The sequence below is a fragment of the Prunus avium genome, chromosome 8 (genome assembly GCF_965620075.1).
Source record: "Prunus avium chromosome 8, drPruAviu1.hap1.1, whole genome shotgun sequence".
NCBI classification, from domain to species: domain Eukaryota; kingdom Viridiplantae; phylum Streptophyta; class Magnoliopsida; order Rosales; family Rosaceae; genus Prunus; species Prunus avium.
In genome coordinates, this window is record NC_142291.1 from 31440074 (window position 1) to 31454645 (window position 14572).

General features: G+C 36.4%; 1 long non-coding RNA gene across 1 annotated transcript; it reads left to right on the top strand.

Annotated features, from left to right (window-relative positions):
- Positions 1 to 6839: 6839 nt before the first annotated feature.
- On the top strand, positions 6840 to 8226 carry LOC148292538 (uncharacterized). Its single transcript, XR_015826583.1, has 2 exons — positions 6840 to 7189; positions 8022 to 8226. It is a non-coding gene; the product is annotated as an uncharacterized LOC148292538 (long non-coding RNA).
- Positions 8227 to 14572: the final 6346 nt, after the last annotated feature.

Here is a 14572-nt window from a genome sequence, read left to right on the forward strand (position 1 = left end):
ATCAGCCCATAACATGCATGGATTGCATCATTTCCTATCCAAAGTCATCATTGTTACCTAAATGTCAATTAACTGAAAGATAAACACAAAAAGGATTAAAAACACAAGTTTAACTCAAAAACATAACCAAATCATAAGCTAGAAGGGTACAAAATGATATACAATTATGAACCGATCACTTATGCTGCTATTAGGCAATTAAATGGGGATCATATTGCTTATGTTGATTCTTGTTACAAGAAGGAAGCCTTTTTGAGAGCTTACAGTCCAATGGTTCACCCAATGACAAGTGAAGACTTGTGGCCTAAGTCTGATAGGCCTCCTTTGATGCCACCACTTTATCACAAACAACCTGGGAGGCCAAGGAAGAAGAGGATGAGGTTAGCAGGTGAACAACCACGCAAATCTAATCCTACAGCCACCAAGTTGCAGAGGTATAACTTGGAAACCAAGTGTTCACTTTGTAGATAAGGAGGCCATAATAGGAGGAGCTACCCTAAGGCAATAGAAGGCACTAGCTGTCAGGTTTGTCTCTTCCCAAAAAACATTGGCAATGCATATTTGTTTTAGATCTTTATTATTTATTTTCAGGTGATTCTCTTCTTATGTTAGGTCTCATCTAAACCAAAGGTGAGGAAACCAATTGACACGACATCAACCAAAAGGGTTACAAGACAATCAACATCCAAGCAACCTGTAAGTGACTTTCCTTTTATACGCTTTTAGAGGAAGAGTTATGGGATGTAGTTGATGTATATTGCCTTGTGCTTCAATTTTTAGGTCAGAAGAAGGTTGGAAACTGGCCAGTGTTCTCAAACTGCCCAATCTTCTCAAACTCCAAAAGCTTCTGAAACTGCCCAACCTTATGAAGCTGCCCAAGCTTCTGAAACTGCCCAAGCTGCTGAAACTACCCAAGCTTCTGAAACTACCCCATCTTCTGAAACTGCCAAAAAAAAAGAAGTTCAAGTCTCCAGCAAAGAGGATTAAATTTACCAATAAGAAGTTCAAATCTCCTGCCAAGAGGAAGAAATTTACCAATCGGAAGGATTTGTTGGATGGTTATCAGCCTTGGAGATTCTGATTTTTTGAGAGCTTCTATGTTTTGTTAAAATGCCTCTTATGAAGACCTTTTCATTGCACTGTTATGTTGTAAGTCCAACTGTTAAGCACAAGTGTTAAGGACAACCCTTTCAAGTGGGGCTTTTGATTGAACTATTATTTTGCAAGTCCAACTGTTAAGGACACACCTTTCAATAGTATGAAGTACTGGTATTCATTTTGATCTTAGGTCCACATTGAAACTAATGTTATAAACTGTGAGGAGTTGATGGATGTTATAAATTGTAAGGATGGCCTAAGTGTTATAAATTGTTTCCAACTTGTTGCAATTTAGCTCAATTTTATGAACTGTTTCCAGGTATTCATTACATAAGTTGATTTGTATACTCTACCATTACAGAATAAGTACAAAAATCCAAAAACTGATAAGTACCATATTGTTTTCAAAAACCACATTCATTACATAAGTACCAATCCAGACCTTCCTCTGGTTGCAAAATCAAACCATGTTCCTTCATCATTACATACGTACCAATACATGATATTTTACATACACTTACAAAATACAGACTTCTAAAATCTACCTAATTCCTCTATTGGAATGCCCACATTTTTTGGGAACTTTTACAGAAATTGCCAAAAGAATAACAACATTACTAAACCCCAGGAAAGAATAAGCCAACCCATTAACTTCCTTTCTCTTGATTGACGACGCCCAACGTCCTTTTCAAGTTCCTTCAATCATCTAAGTAGCCAACTCACCAGAGCCTTCTCTCTAGGTGGAAATTCAACATCCACCCAAACAAAAAACCCACATCCTTTTTTCCTCCTCTGCATCAACCATTAATAGAAATTAATACATAATTTTAACCCAATTCACAAACTTTGAACAACAAAACTTACCCCTGATGAGTTTGGACAAACATGGAATCTTCGAAGTGGATTGGCCTCAGTCCACGAAGTTTGTAAGTGAGCTATCTTCCCACAAAAGCAACGCGGTGCTGCCACATCCAACTCTTCCCCCCCGTCAATTACTTCAGGCTTCATCTTCAATTTTCGTGGAAACCTGTCACACCCCAATTTATTTACTTAATTATTGAGAGTGTGAGGTAAAAGAAAAACTAAAGTGTAAAATTTAAATAGCAAGAAACATGAGAATTAAACATAAAACTTCTATTTAAACCAAAGTAATTTACATTGTAATTTTACAAGCAAAATTTCAGGAAAATACAGACTCTTAACAAAACATTCAAAACTATCCGCAACTCATTCTTCTTGTTTCCTTGTCACAACTAAACTTCAGATTCAAAACCTGCAATAAATTCATTAAGGGGTGAGCATTACATGCTCAGTAGGGGCCCTATATGATTAGTGAGATTTTTAATGTACAATTTATGCAATGTATGAAGGAACTTCAATTCTACCCAACCCGTTAATCTATATAATAGGGCAAGCAAATCTGCATGTCCCATACCATGCATTTTACCACTGTGATTTCGAATGCCCCATTATATAAACTAACACCCATTTCAATCATCCCGTAATTCCCCTTTTGCTAGTCATCTTGTCCATACCATTGATCTCCAAGCCCAAATCATCCAATCGACAATTATACCGCCGATTTCCTAATCTACTGTGCACACGGGCTCGCCTGAACTTGGTCCCTACAATGGTTAGACTCAACTACACAAAAGATTCTTCCCATTATCCTCATTCCCATAATTTATTTATCAACCCAAAAATTCCAAACACTACTGACAACATATGAACATGTCAATATTAATCAAATTATAATGATAATTGACAATCATGTAAACACCCAATATCAAGGATAATAATCACACAATATTACCAAGCATAATACAATGTTCACAATATTTAATTAAATCAATTTATGCAAAACCTCCCCAAGAAAGAACCCCTACCTCAAATCCAAAGCTATTGTATAACTTCCAGTTGTAAGCTCAAATACTTTGAACTTCTCCAAAATCTCACCTCACTTCACTCTTTCTTTCTTCCGTCTAGGATTTTTAGGAGACTAACACACTTGAAGTACCTATGATCAATGAACTATTGAGTAGACCTATTTATATTATGCTAGAGTCGGTTAGAAGAAACTTAATATTGTGCCACTTAATCATTCTACAAGTTCCTAGACTCCCAAAGCCTTTTGCGTTGGCTTGGTAGAGTGCTTTGTGAGCACTCTCCTAACAAGTTTTTATATATAGGAATAATTATCATTATTACACCTCAAGCTTTAATGGATTTTAAGGACACCACCATGCAACACGTTAGTTTTCAACAATGCTTAGTAAGCATATATGTTTTTCTAATAGTTTTTGTAAAGTAAGTATATATATATACATATATATATATAATAATGATAAATAGTGCTGAAATGAATAAAACCATGCAATAACATTTGATGGCCTATTAGTTAATAGCTATCTTTACGTAACTTACTATACAATTAATATATATATATATATATATATATTATTAATTATATAGTTTTTGGAGATTAATAATTGCAATTATTTAATTTATGAAATATTAAAAATATGGGGTTTCACAATCTATCCTCCTTAAAAGAAATTTCGTCCTCGAAATTTTGAAACTTACCCGAATCAAAGAAAGAGTTCTGGATATTTTTCTTTCATCTCAGTTTCTAATTCTCATGTCGCCTCTTCTGTATCCCCCTGTAACCAATGAATTTTGACCAGTGGAATAGTCTTCGTCCGCAACACTTGTTCTTTATGATCTAATATCCGTATTGGTCTTTCCTCAAAAGATAATTGCTCATCAATGTTTAGTTCTCCCCAATCTAAAACATGTGTTGGATCTGGTTCATATTTTCGAAGCATAGAGACGTGAAACACATTATGAACATTCGAAAGTTGAGGTGGTAGTGCTAACTTGTAAGCTACTTCCCCAATCCGTTGTAGTATTTCAAAAGGTCCAATAAATCGTGGGGCTAATTTTCCAGACTTTCCAAACCTTTTAACTCCTTTTCGAGGTGAAACTTTAAGGAATACATGATCTCCAATATTAAACTTCAATGGCCTTGTTCTTCTATCAGCATAATTCTTCTGCCGACATTGAGCTGTAAGCAAGCGTTGTTTAATAGTTTTGATCTTCTCTGTTGTTTCTTGTACCAGATCAGGTCCTAATAAAACAGTTTCACTCGCTTCTGCCCAACATATAGGTGATGTACATGGTCTACCATATAGTGCTTCATATGGTGCCATTCCGATACTGGATTGGAAACTGTTGTTATAAGAAAATTCTGCTCAAGCAAGATGATCTTCCCAAGTTCCATGAAAATCCAAAACACAAGCTCTTAGCATATCTTTTAAGATCTGGATAGTCCTTTCTGATTGTCCATCAGTTTGGGGATGAAATGCACTACTAAAATTCAATTGGCTTCCCAATGCTTTTGCAAAGTTCCCTAAAACTGAGAAGTAAACTTTGAATCTCTATCAGAAACAATAGAAATAGGAATTCCATGTAATCTCACTATCTCTTGAATATATAATTTCCCAAGAGTTTCTGTGGAATCTATCCTTTTAACTGATAGAAAATGCGCAGACTTGGTTAAACGATCTACAATAACCCATATTGCATCTTTACCTCTTGGTGATCGTGGTAAACCTGTTACGAAATCCATTGTGATGTGATCCCATTTCCATTGCGCAACAGGTAAAGGCTGAAGAGGGCCAGCAGGTTTTTGATGTTCAGCTTTCACTTGTTGACAAGTCAGACATTTTGATACAAAATTCGCTACATCTCTCTTCATACCATTCCACCAAAACTGACGACGTAAATCCTGATACATTTTTGTACTTCCTGGATGAATAGTGTATGATGAGTAATGAGCTTCATGAAGAATTTCATTCCTTAATTCTGGAATTTCAGGTATATATAATTTACCTAAATACCTTAAACCATTTTCTTCATGAAAGGTCCAACCTTCTGTTTTATTTCCATCCAAAATTTGCCCTTGAATTGATTTACAAGTGTCATCCTCTTGTTGTTTTTCAACAACTTTTCCTAGCAAAGTTGGTCTTGTTACCAAGTTATAAAGATAAGCACCATACTCATGTACGTTCACATGTAAATCATAATCTTGAATACAACTCATCATCTTCCATTTCTGAATTTGAAGTCCTGCTACAAATCCATGTGTATTTCTACTTAGAGCATCTGCCACTATATTAGCCTTTCCAGGATGATAACGTAGACCAAAATCGTAATCTTCTAAGTATTCCATCCAACGTCTTTGTCTCAGGTTAAGCTCTTTCTGAGTGAAAAGATACTTCAAACTTTTATGATCAGAGTAAAGCTCAAATCTTTCACCATACAAATAATGTCGCCAAGTTTTTAAAGCATGTACAATTGCTGCTAACTCCAAATCATGTGTTGGATAATTTCTTTCATGATTCTTCAATTGACGAGAAGCATAAGCTACTACTCTGTCAGATTGCATCAAAACACATCCTAACCCTTGTTTAGATGCATCAGTGTAAACCACATACCCTATGTCCCGTTCAGGAATAATCAGTATTGGTGCGGTAGTCAATCGAGTTTTCAATTCTTTGAATGACTTTTCACATTCTTGGGTCCATATGAATTTCACTCCCTTTTGGGTCAGCTTGGTCATTGGTGCAGCTATCCGAGAAAAATCTTTTATAAACCTCCTATAATAACCAGCTAATCCAAGGAAACTACATATCTCCGAGATATTCTTTGGTTGACGCCAATTCAATACTACCTCTACCTTGGAAGAATCAACTGAAATACCTTCATTGGAAATTACATGTCCTTAAAAATCTTACTTGTCTCAACCAGAATTCACACTTGCTCAACTTTGCATACAGTTGATTTTCTCTTAATGTTTGTAAAACAATTTGCAAATGTTCCTCATGTTCTTCTTGCGATTTGGAATATATAAGTATATCATCAATGAATACGATGACAAACTGATCTAAATATGGTTGGAAAATTCGGTTCATCATATCCATAAATGCTACTGGTGCATTTGTCAATCCAAAAGGCATGACTACAAATTCATAATGCCCATATCGGGTCCGAAAAGCTGTTTTGGGTATATCTTCAGCTTTGACTCGAAGTTGGTGGTAACCAGATCGAAGATCAATCTTTGAAAAGAAATGAGAACCTCTTAATTGATCGAATAAATCGTCAATTCTAGGCAAAGGATATTTGTTCTTTATTGTGATCCTATTTAATTGACGATAATCGATACACATTCGAAGAGTTAGATCTTTCTTTTTCACAAAGAGAGCAGGTGCACCCCATGGTGAAGTACTAGGACGGATATATCCTTTTGCGTGTAATTCTTGGAGTTGTACCTTAAGTTCTTTCAGTTCAGCTGGGGCCATGCGATGAGGAGGTATAGAAATAGGTGTTGTACCTGGGTATACTTCTATAGCAAACTCTACTTCACGCTCTAGAGGTAAGCCATGCAAATCTTCTGGAAAAACATCGCTAAATTCCTTTACTATAGGAATAAGTTGTATTGGAGATTTTTCTATTTCTTCAGTTCCGATTCTAGCTATCTGGCTCAAATATTTATAATCTCCAACACCATATGTCTGGATTTCCTTTTTCACAAAGAAACTAAAGGTTTCTTCCTTGGGAGTAGGGGTGGGCATCAATCCGGCCGATCCGGTTACACCGGCCGAACCGATTATATTGGTTTGGTTTGGTTTGGTTTTGACCAAAGAAAAAGTCAACAGTTTCAAAAACCGATCCGAACCGGTTTGGTTTGGTTCGGCTGCGGTTTGAGAACTTTGTAAACTGTCCTAAACCGAACCGGACTGATTAGAAATAAATTTATTATTTGTTAAATATATTTTACATGTGGCAAGGCTTGAGTGGTTATTTTGTAAGTGTTATCATGCACCATTCCGCACATGATTGGACTCCAAAAGCCTGAAAAACTCATCCAAAACTAAAACTCACGGATCTAGTCACTCTCTACCTCTCCCTCACATTTCTCTCAGCCTCTCCTCCGTTTCCTAACCCTAGCCGCACACAACACTCACTACTCTCATGTCATCGCATCATTCATCTCCATTTTCATCACCTTTGGCCTCTTCGTCTCCCCACTGTAATCTCTCTCTCTCTCTCTCTCTCTCTCTCTCTCTCTCTCTCTCTCTCTCTCTCTCTCTCTCTCTCTCTCTCTCTCTCTCTCTCTCTCTCTCTCTCTGTGTGTAGATTTGATGGTTTTCTTGCTCAACTTTCTGATTTGGGTTCATATATCTCATGGCTTTTGATGATTTAGATACATATGGGTCTTCATTTTATCTTTTTTTCTGGTGAAATTAGTGGGTTATTAGATTAGCTTATCAAGATTTGTTTGGGTGCTAACTGTGCTGTGATGAAGAAAATGGTTGGGAGAGGGAGAGAGGTGGATTCTGCGATGGTGATGTGTGGGTGCAATGGGGTGGGTGGATGGGATTTCCAGAAAGTTAAAAGAGAAGATGGGGTACTTTTGCTTCCCCTTTTTTTCCTTGACTTCCCTTTTGTTGGCTTGGCTGCGTGGAGGAGTTCTCTTCTTCAGGTTTAGTTGGCTGCGTTTTTTTTCTATTGGCTTTACTTCTTTTTTTTTCCCTTTTTTTTTTCTTTTCGCTGGTTTGTTTTTTTGGTTGGCTGGAGACTTCTTTTGTTGGTTTGTCAATTCAAGGGAAAAAAAGGGGTAGGGCTCAGATTCATCTCTACGTTCCACAAGGAGATAAAATGAGTAAGCTGCTCTATGTTTCTGTTGCTAGACTAGTAATGTGTTGTTGGTTTGCTTCAATTTTCATTCCTAGAGCTGAATGTTTCTAGTATAAAAAAATGGTGATTTAGCATGTTGGATTTGCTGTGTGAATGATGCGATTACATTACAGAGCGCTATACAATATTCTTATGAAACCCATTATTGTTGTTTTTATGTGCAGAATGAGAATATCAGCAGAGAGGGAGAAAAGTTTTATTTAACTGTTTTGATGTGCAGAATGTTGTGTTGAATTTGATGGGGCTGCTATTTGGAAGGATTATCACTGTTTTTTAAATCATGATTTGTAATAACTATATAATTAAGTACAATAGGCTTGTATTTCTTTGAGAATCATGTTCTATAATAATTATTATTGCTTGCAGGTACTTTTTTTTCGTCTGTTTTTTCTTTACCTCTTTGGGTTGTATGATTAGTGAATGTTTTGTGTTTGATATTAGGGAACTTGAGAATGAACATGTTCGGTGACATGAAGAAAATGATGTTTTATTTTTATGCCTAAACCGGCCGAACCAAACCGCACCAAACCGGATATGAATGGTTTGGTTTGGTTTGGTTTTGATTTTGATTTTAGCTCAAACCGAACCAAACCGGACTGTGAAAGTTTAATTGGTTCAGCTGTGGTTTGAGGGTGAAACCGGACCAAACCGGACCGTGCCCACGCCTACTTGGGAGTATTGATGGTAATTCTCTTTTTACCACAGTCAATTGTAACTTGGTAATGTGTAAGCCAGTCCATTCCTAAAATAATATCATATTCCAACATTTCCAATACCATCAAATCAACAACAATTCTATGGCCCGACATCTCTATCATGCAAGATTTACATACTTTATCAACTTCTAGACTACCACCAAAAGGAGATCCAATTAACAAAGAAGGTTTCATATTTTCATATTCTAACTCAAGCATTGATGCAAAAGATGTGGATATAAAAGAGTGTGTAGCTCCACAATCAAATAACACTCTAGCCCAAGAGTTGAATACCAAAAACATACCTTCTATTGTCTTAGGCTCAGTTTGATCTGTCACATTTCCCATAACGTAAACCCTTCCTTGTGTGAATTGTCCAGATTTCCTTTCAACTGCAGGGGCCCTTGGTCTAATTTGAGAAGATTGTCCTCCTGGACGTTGTGATGATTGGCTAGTAACTGGCCTTGTCCAATTAGACTGAGGTTGAAAAGCAGTATAACTTTGAGGTGGTGGTGGAGCACGAAAAGGTACATGTGGAGGACGATATAAAGTCTGCTGTACTTGAGGTCCTTGATACCTTTGTAATTGTGGACAAAATCTCTTTACATGTCCCACTTGTTTGCAGTAATAACATAGTGGTGGTCTGAACTTTTCTTGTGATTGATACTGAGGAGTATTAAATCTTGTCCGTTTATTTATTTGTCCACTACTTGAATCCCAAGTCCTCTTAGTTTCAGGTCTTTGCTCTGCGATATGTGCTCTATCAACCACATCAGCATACTTGCTTAACTTCAAAATGTCAACCTTTTCCAAAATTGACGGTCTTAATCCCTCTTCAAATCGTTTTGCTTTTGTTGCATCATCAGGGATCATATATGGTGCAAAACGCATGAGTTCTTCAAACTTAGATTGATATTGATCAACAGTTAAGTTGCCTTGGACAAGGTTAACAAACTCCCTTGCTTTCATCGCTTTCATAGTGCTTGGAAAATATTTTTCCAAGAAAATACTTTCGAATTCCTCCCAAGTTGTAATTTCAGTATTAGGCATACTCAGAATTGATTCCCACCAAAGATATGCTTGTCCTTCCAGATAGGTACAAGCAATAACAACTCTAATGTCTTCAGGAATTCTTTGATTATCCATCTTTCTCTTGATTTGCCTCAACCATTCTTCAGCTGCCATAGGATTTGGTTCACCTTTAAATATCATTGGTTTCGTCTTACGAAATTGTCCTTGGATCCTCATAACTCGATCTTCTTCAATTTCATGATGACGATCTTGATTACTATTTTCTCTAATTGCTGAAGCCATATCCTGAATTGCTAAGATTACTCCAGCATTTCCATTGAACTCATTTCCAGATTCAGCCATCTTAAATAAATAAAAAGAAAATTATCTAAAAACAATATTATGAAATAGTAAAATATAAATTTAGGAGAAAGAATAAACAAAACACTCATTTATTATATTTCACAAAATTTTACAAAAGTACACACAATTTTACAAAAACTTAAACTTATCTTACATAACTTGGTGGTTTTATTTCTGCGACTATAAACATTTATACAACTCTCCTTCTTCAGTACTAGTTTTCTTCATCCGAACTGATAAAAATCACTTCGGATGGTGACTGAACCTCTATAGGCCTAGTGACTGATCCGATTGACTCAGTAGGCTCCCAAGTAGGCTCATGAGTAGGTTCCTGAGCAAAATCTTCATTATCACTTGGAGGGTTTGGGATCCGTTGTGGTTGGTAATTACGTGGTGGCCACTGATTACCACTTTCCTCTCAAAGTTCTACTATTGCAGCATTATAAATATTGTCATTCTGTATGTTCTCATAGGCACCATCCCAGAATTCTCTCCTTGACCAAATACTATGCATTGCTACTTGTCGCTGCATTGGGAGAGGGTAATGATGTCTCCTTATGGCAGTACTCTTTATCTTTTCTTTCATACAAAATTTTGAGCCATGTCTCAGGTTGTTGTTATAGTTTTCTATGTTTAATGGTAACAGTCCTTCTGAGCATACATGGAAACCTCCAAAAGTATCGTCACTTTCTATTGATTCCATAGAATCTGTCATGACCAAAATATTAGTATCTAAAATACAAAACTCAAAAAAAAAAAATTATACTTCTAAATCTTAATTTCTAAACTAAAAATAACTTAAATGATAACTTATATTTTGTAGGATTGTATACCTAATGCTCTGATACCAACTTGTCACACCCCAATTTATTTACTTAATTATTGAGAGTGTGAGGTAAAAGAAAAACTAAAGTTTAAAATTTAAATAGCAAGAAACATGAGAATTAAACATAAAACTTCTATTTAAACCAAAGTAATTTACATTGTAATTTTACAAGCAAAATTTCAGGAAAATACAAACTCTTAACAAAACATTCAAAACTATTTCTATCTCAACGAAAATATGTGCTAGATTTGTTAACAGAAACTGGAATGCTGGATTGCAAACCAACTGACACACCTATTGAGCAGAACCACAAGTTAGGGATGTATCTAGATCAAGTACCCACTGATAAAGAAAGGTATCAAAGATTAGTTGGGCGACTGATCTACCTATCACACACACGCCCCGACATAGCTTATGCAGTGAGTACAGTAAGTCAGTTTATGCATCAACCAAGTGAGGCACACATGAATGGAGTAATATGAATTATGAGGTACTTGAAGACTACCCCTGCAAAAGGATTGATGTTCTCCAAACATACTCACATGGATCTGGAAGGATACACAGATGCTGATTGGGCAGGATCCATCATAGATAGACGTTCTACTTCTGGATATTTTACATTTGTGGGTGGCAACTTAGTCACTTGGAGGAGTAAGAAGCAAAGAGTTGTGGCTAGATCAAGTGCTGAAGCAGAGTTTAGGGGAATGGCTCAAGGAGTGTGTGAATTGCTCTGGTTACGGAGATTACTGAAGGATCTTGGAGTTAAACCATTGAAAGCTACAAACTTGCATTGTGACAATAAAGCTGCTATCAAGATAGCACATAACCCAGTACAACACGACCGTACCAAACATGTGGAAGTCGGCCGACACTTCATCAAAGAGAAACTAGAAAGTGGTATAATTAGGTTTCCATTTGTAAACTCCGAAAACCAACTTGCTGACATTCTGACGAAGGCCGTATCAAGTAAAGTCTTTTATGACTCACTTGACAAGTTGGGCATGCGTGATATCTTTGCACCAACTTGAGGGGGAGTGTTGACAATGACTTGAGACAAGCTGGAAACATGGAAAAGCTTGTCTACCACTTCCATGTTTTAGGGGAACACAAAGTGCTGGAAACATGGAAACATAATTCATGCTTTGGAGATTGTAATTTATTGTGAATTGGGGATTGTAACCAACGGATAGCTATCTATAGCTATCTGTCTATACTTGTAGATATATATTCCAAATGAGTAATGAGAAAAACCAGATTTGAATTCTCTGCAAAACCTCTCATATTACACATTCTCAACTCTCTCAATTACACTATCTTTGGCAAGATGTGCATGTTCTCGAGTATATATCATCCTATTATCTAGCATATGCATCTAGAATTCACACATTTCTCTGCATTTCGCTTCATATGGACCCTTGCAATAATCTAACAACTTAAATATAACATATCAAAATTAAAATAAATTTTAGTTTTATTTTTTTCTGAAACTAACGTTAGCCCTGTTATCTGTCTCTGTCTCTCTCTCCCCTTTCTCTCCTCCCTCTTGTCGGCTCTACCAATTCCCACTTCCCAGGAATTTCTACTACTCTCCCAATTAGCCATGTTAGCCCTGTTAACAAATCATTTCTACTGCTTGGTTTGTGTCTATGGTCTGTTTCCTCATCTGGGAAATCTAGAAATCGCGCTGCAAGTTTATCTTTGAAGGTAGGAATCTAAATCCCATTTAGGGTCCTAAATGTGGCAACTGAGGTAGCTCTAGAATTCCGAGCCATCTCTCCTGTTCCTACGGCCCGCGAAACCAAGACCTCCACAGGGAAAATGTTGGTTGGACACCTCCCATCTCTGGGTTTATTAAGATTAATTTCGATGGGGCTTGGCAGGCTTCAAACTGCATGGCTGGGTTACGTGTTATAAGAAGAGATGATATGAGAAACTTGTGTTGTGGTGGGCTAGCCGAAAAGAAAATCTGCCCTTGAGCTTTATGTGCTGAAGCTAAAGCTGCTAAATTCAAGGATGGTTTTTTTTTTTGTGGAGATTCACTATTATACTCAATATAGCAGCTCAAATTATAAAAAAAAACCATATATGAAATGGACTTTAGAAACACACCCAAAACCCATTTACAACATAACAAAAAGGCATTTAACTTCTTTTAAATTACAAAACTGCCATTGATTTCATAAAACAAATCCAACTCCAAAACCTCATAAAAAAAACCCAAAACACTCAATAGGGCATCAAAGTAATTTAATAATCAAAATTAAATTCAATATGGCCAACTATCATATTTTGGGTTTTTTTTTTTGGATTTGTTTATGGAAATTAAATTATGTAGGGTTTATTTATATTATTAATGCTAAGAATGGGTATATGACTAAATATCTTTTTTTTTCACTTGGAATTTGATTGGACCATTTCATAATTGAATATGCTAATGAAAACAAGAACCCAGTGAGTGAGCCAAGAACTTGGAGAAATGCCACGGAGAGCGAGCCGGACTCCCAAGTTAGGTCACGTTTACAAGAAATAAGAAATTTTCCTTATTGAGGGCGTCTTTTTCTGATATATCATGAAGTTTCACTGTTTCACGTAATTGATTAATGTTAGTTTCATTGTTTCACCTAATGGCTCGGTGGGAATGCAATTTCAAACTTATTTCCTCATACGAAAAAAAAAAAAAAGAGATTAATTTTAATTTAGTGTCACGAACTCTTACCTTTAAGGCACGTTTGCATCAACACTCTCAATTTTAATAATTACATACCTTAAGCTTTTCAATTTTGTGTAATATGGTTCCGGCGTTAACTTCATCATCAAAATTTATGTTAATTGCTTGCGTGACAAGCTTGGGTCTCACCTATTCACTTCTTTCAATGTCAGTTGAAGGGTATTTTGTTTTAAAAAAAATGGTTTGGTATTAATGCTTGTAATGTGTTCTTCATGGGCGGGAAGACACCAATTACCCAAAAATACTCTTCAACTGACAACGAAATAAGTGAATAGGTGAGACTCATGTCGACCACACAAGCAATTAATGGAAATTTTGATGTCAAAGTTAACGCTAGAACCAAATTGCAAAAAATTGAAAAGCTTAAGGTATGTAATCGTTAAATTGAGAGTGGAGGGGAAAATGTGCCATAATGGTAAGAGTTCAAGGTACTAAATCAGAATTAACCCCAAAATAAAAAACTTATTTCCAAACTCCTAAACCTTTGAACTAAACGGGCCCTAAGTGATTAATGTTATTGACACTTATTGAGGGCGTCTTTATATGATATTTGTGGCGAAGTTTCACTGTTAGAGCACTTCCACCCGTGTGTCATGGCAAAAATCAAGGGGAGGCAAGGGGCAGTTACTGATCATGTGAATAGTGTCTGCCCTAGCAATTTTTTTGATGCATTCCCACCTATTGCCATGGCAACCCAAGGGCAACCACTATTCACATGAGATATGAGGAGAGGAATTTGTATGGAGTTTTGGTGCGGGAAGTGAAGAACATGGCTAGGTATTTATAGAAAAAAAAATCTAAATTTTTTGGTTTTTTTTTTCCTCTTTTTTTTTTCAATTCTTTTAGTATTTAAATTGGCTGCTGACGCCACACTAACGTTAGCTTGCCTTTAGCTCACCCTGACTCGATGGAGCCCACCTCTTGCCAAGATAGGATTTCAGTGATGGAATAGGTTTTGGGAGCTAGGAGCCCTTTGGACTAAGCTTACCGCTGAAAGTGCTCTTACATTTAATTTATTAATGTTATAGTTTGACCTAATAGATTAATGTTACCGACACTTTTTTTTAATAAGGAAATAAAAGAGTTACAACA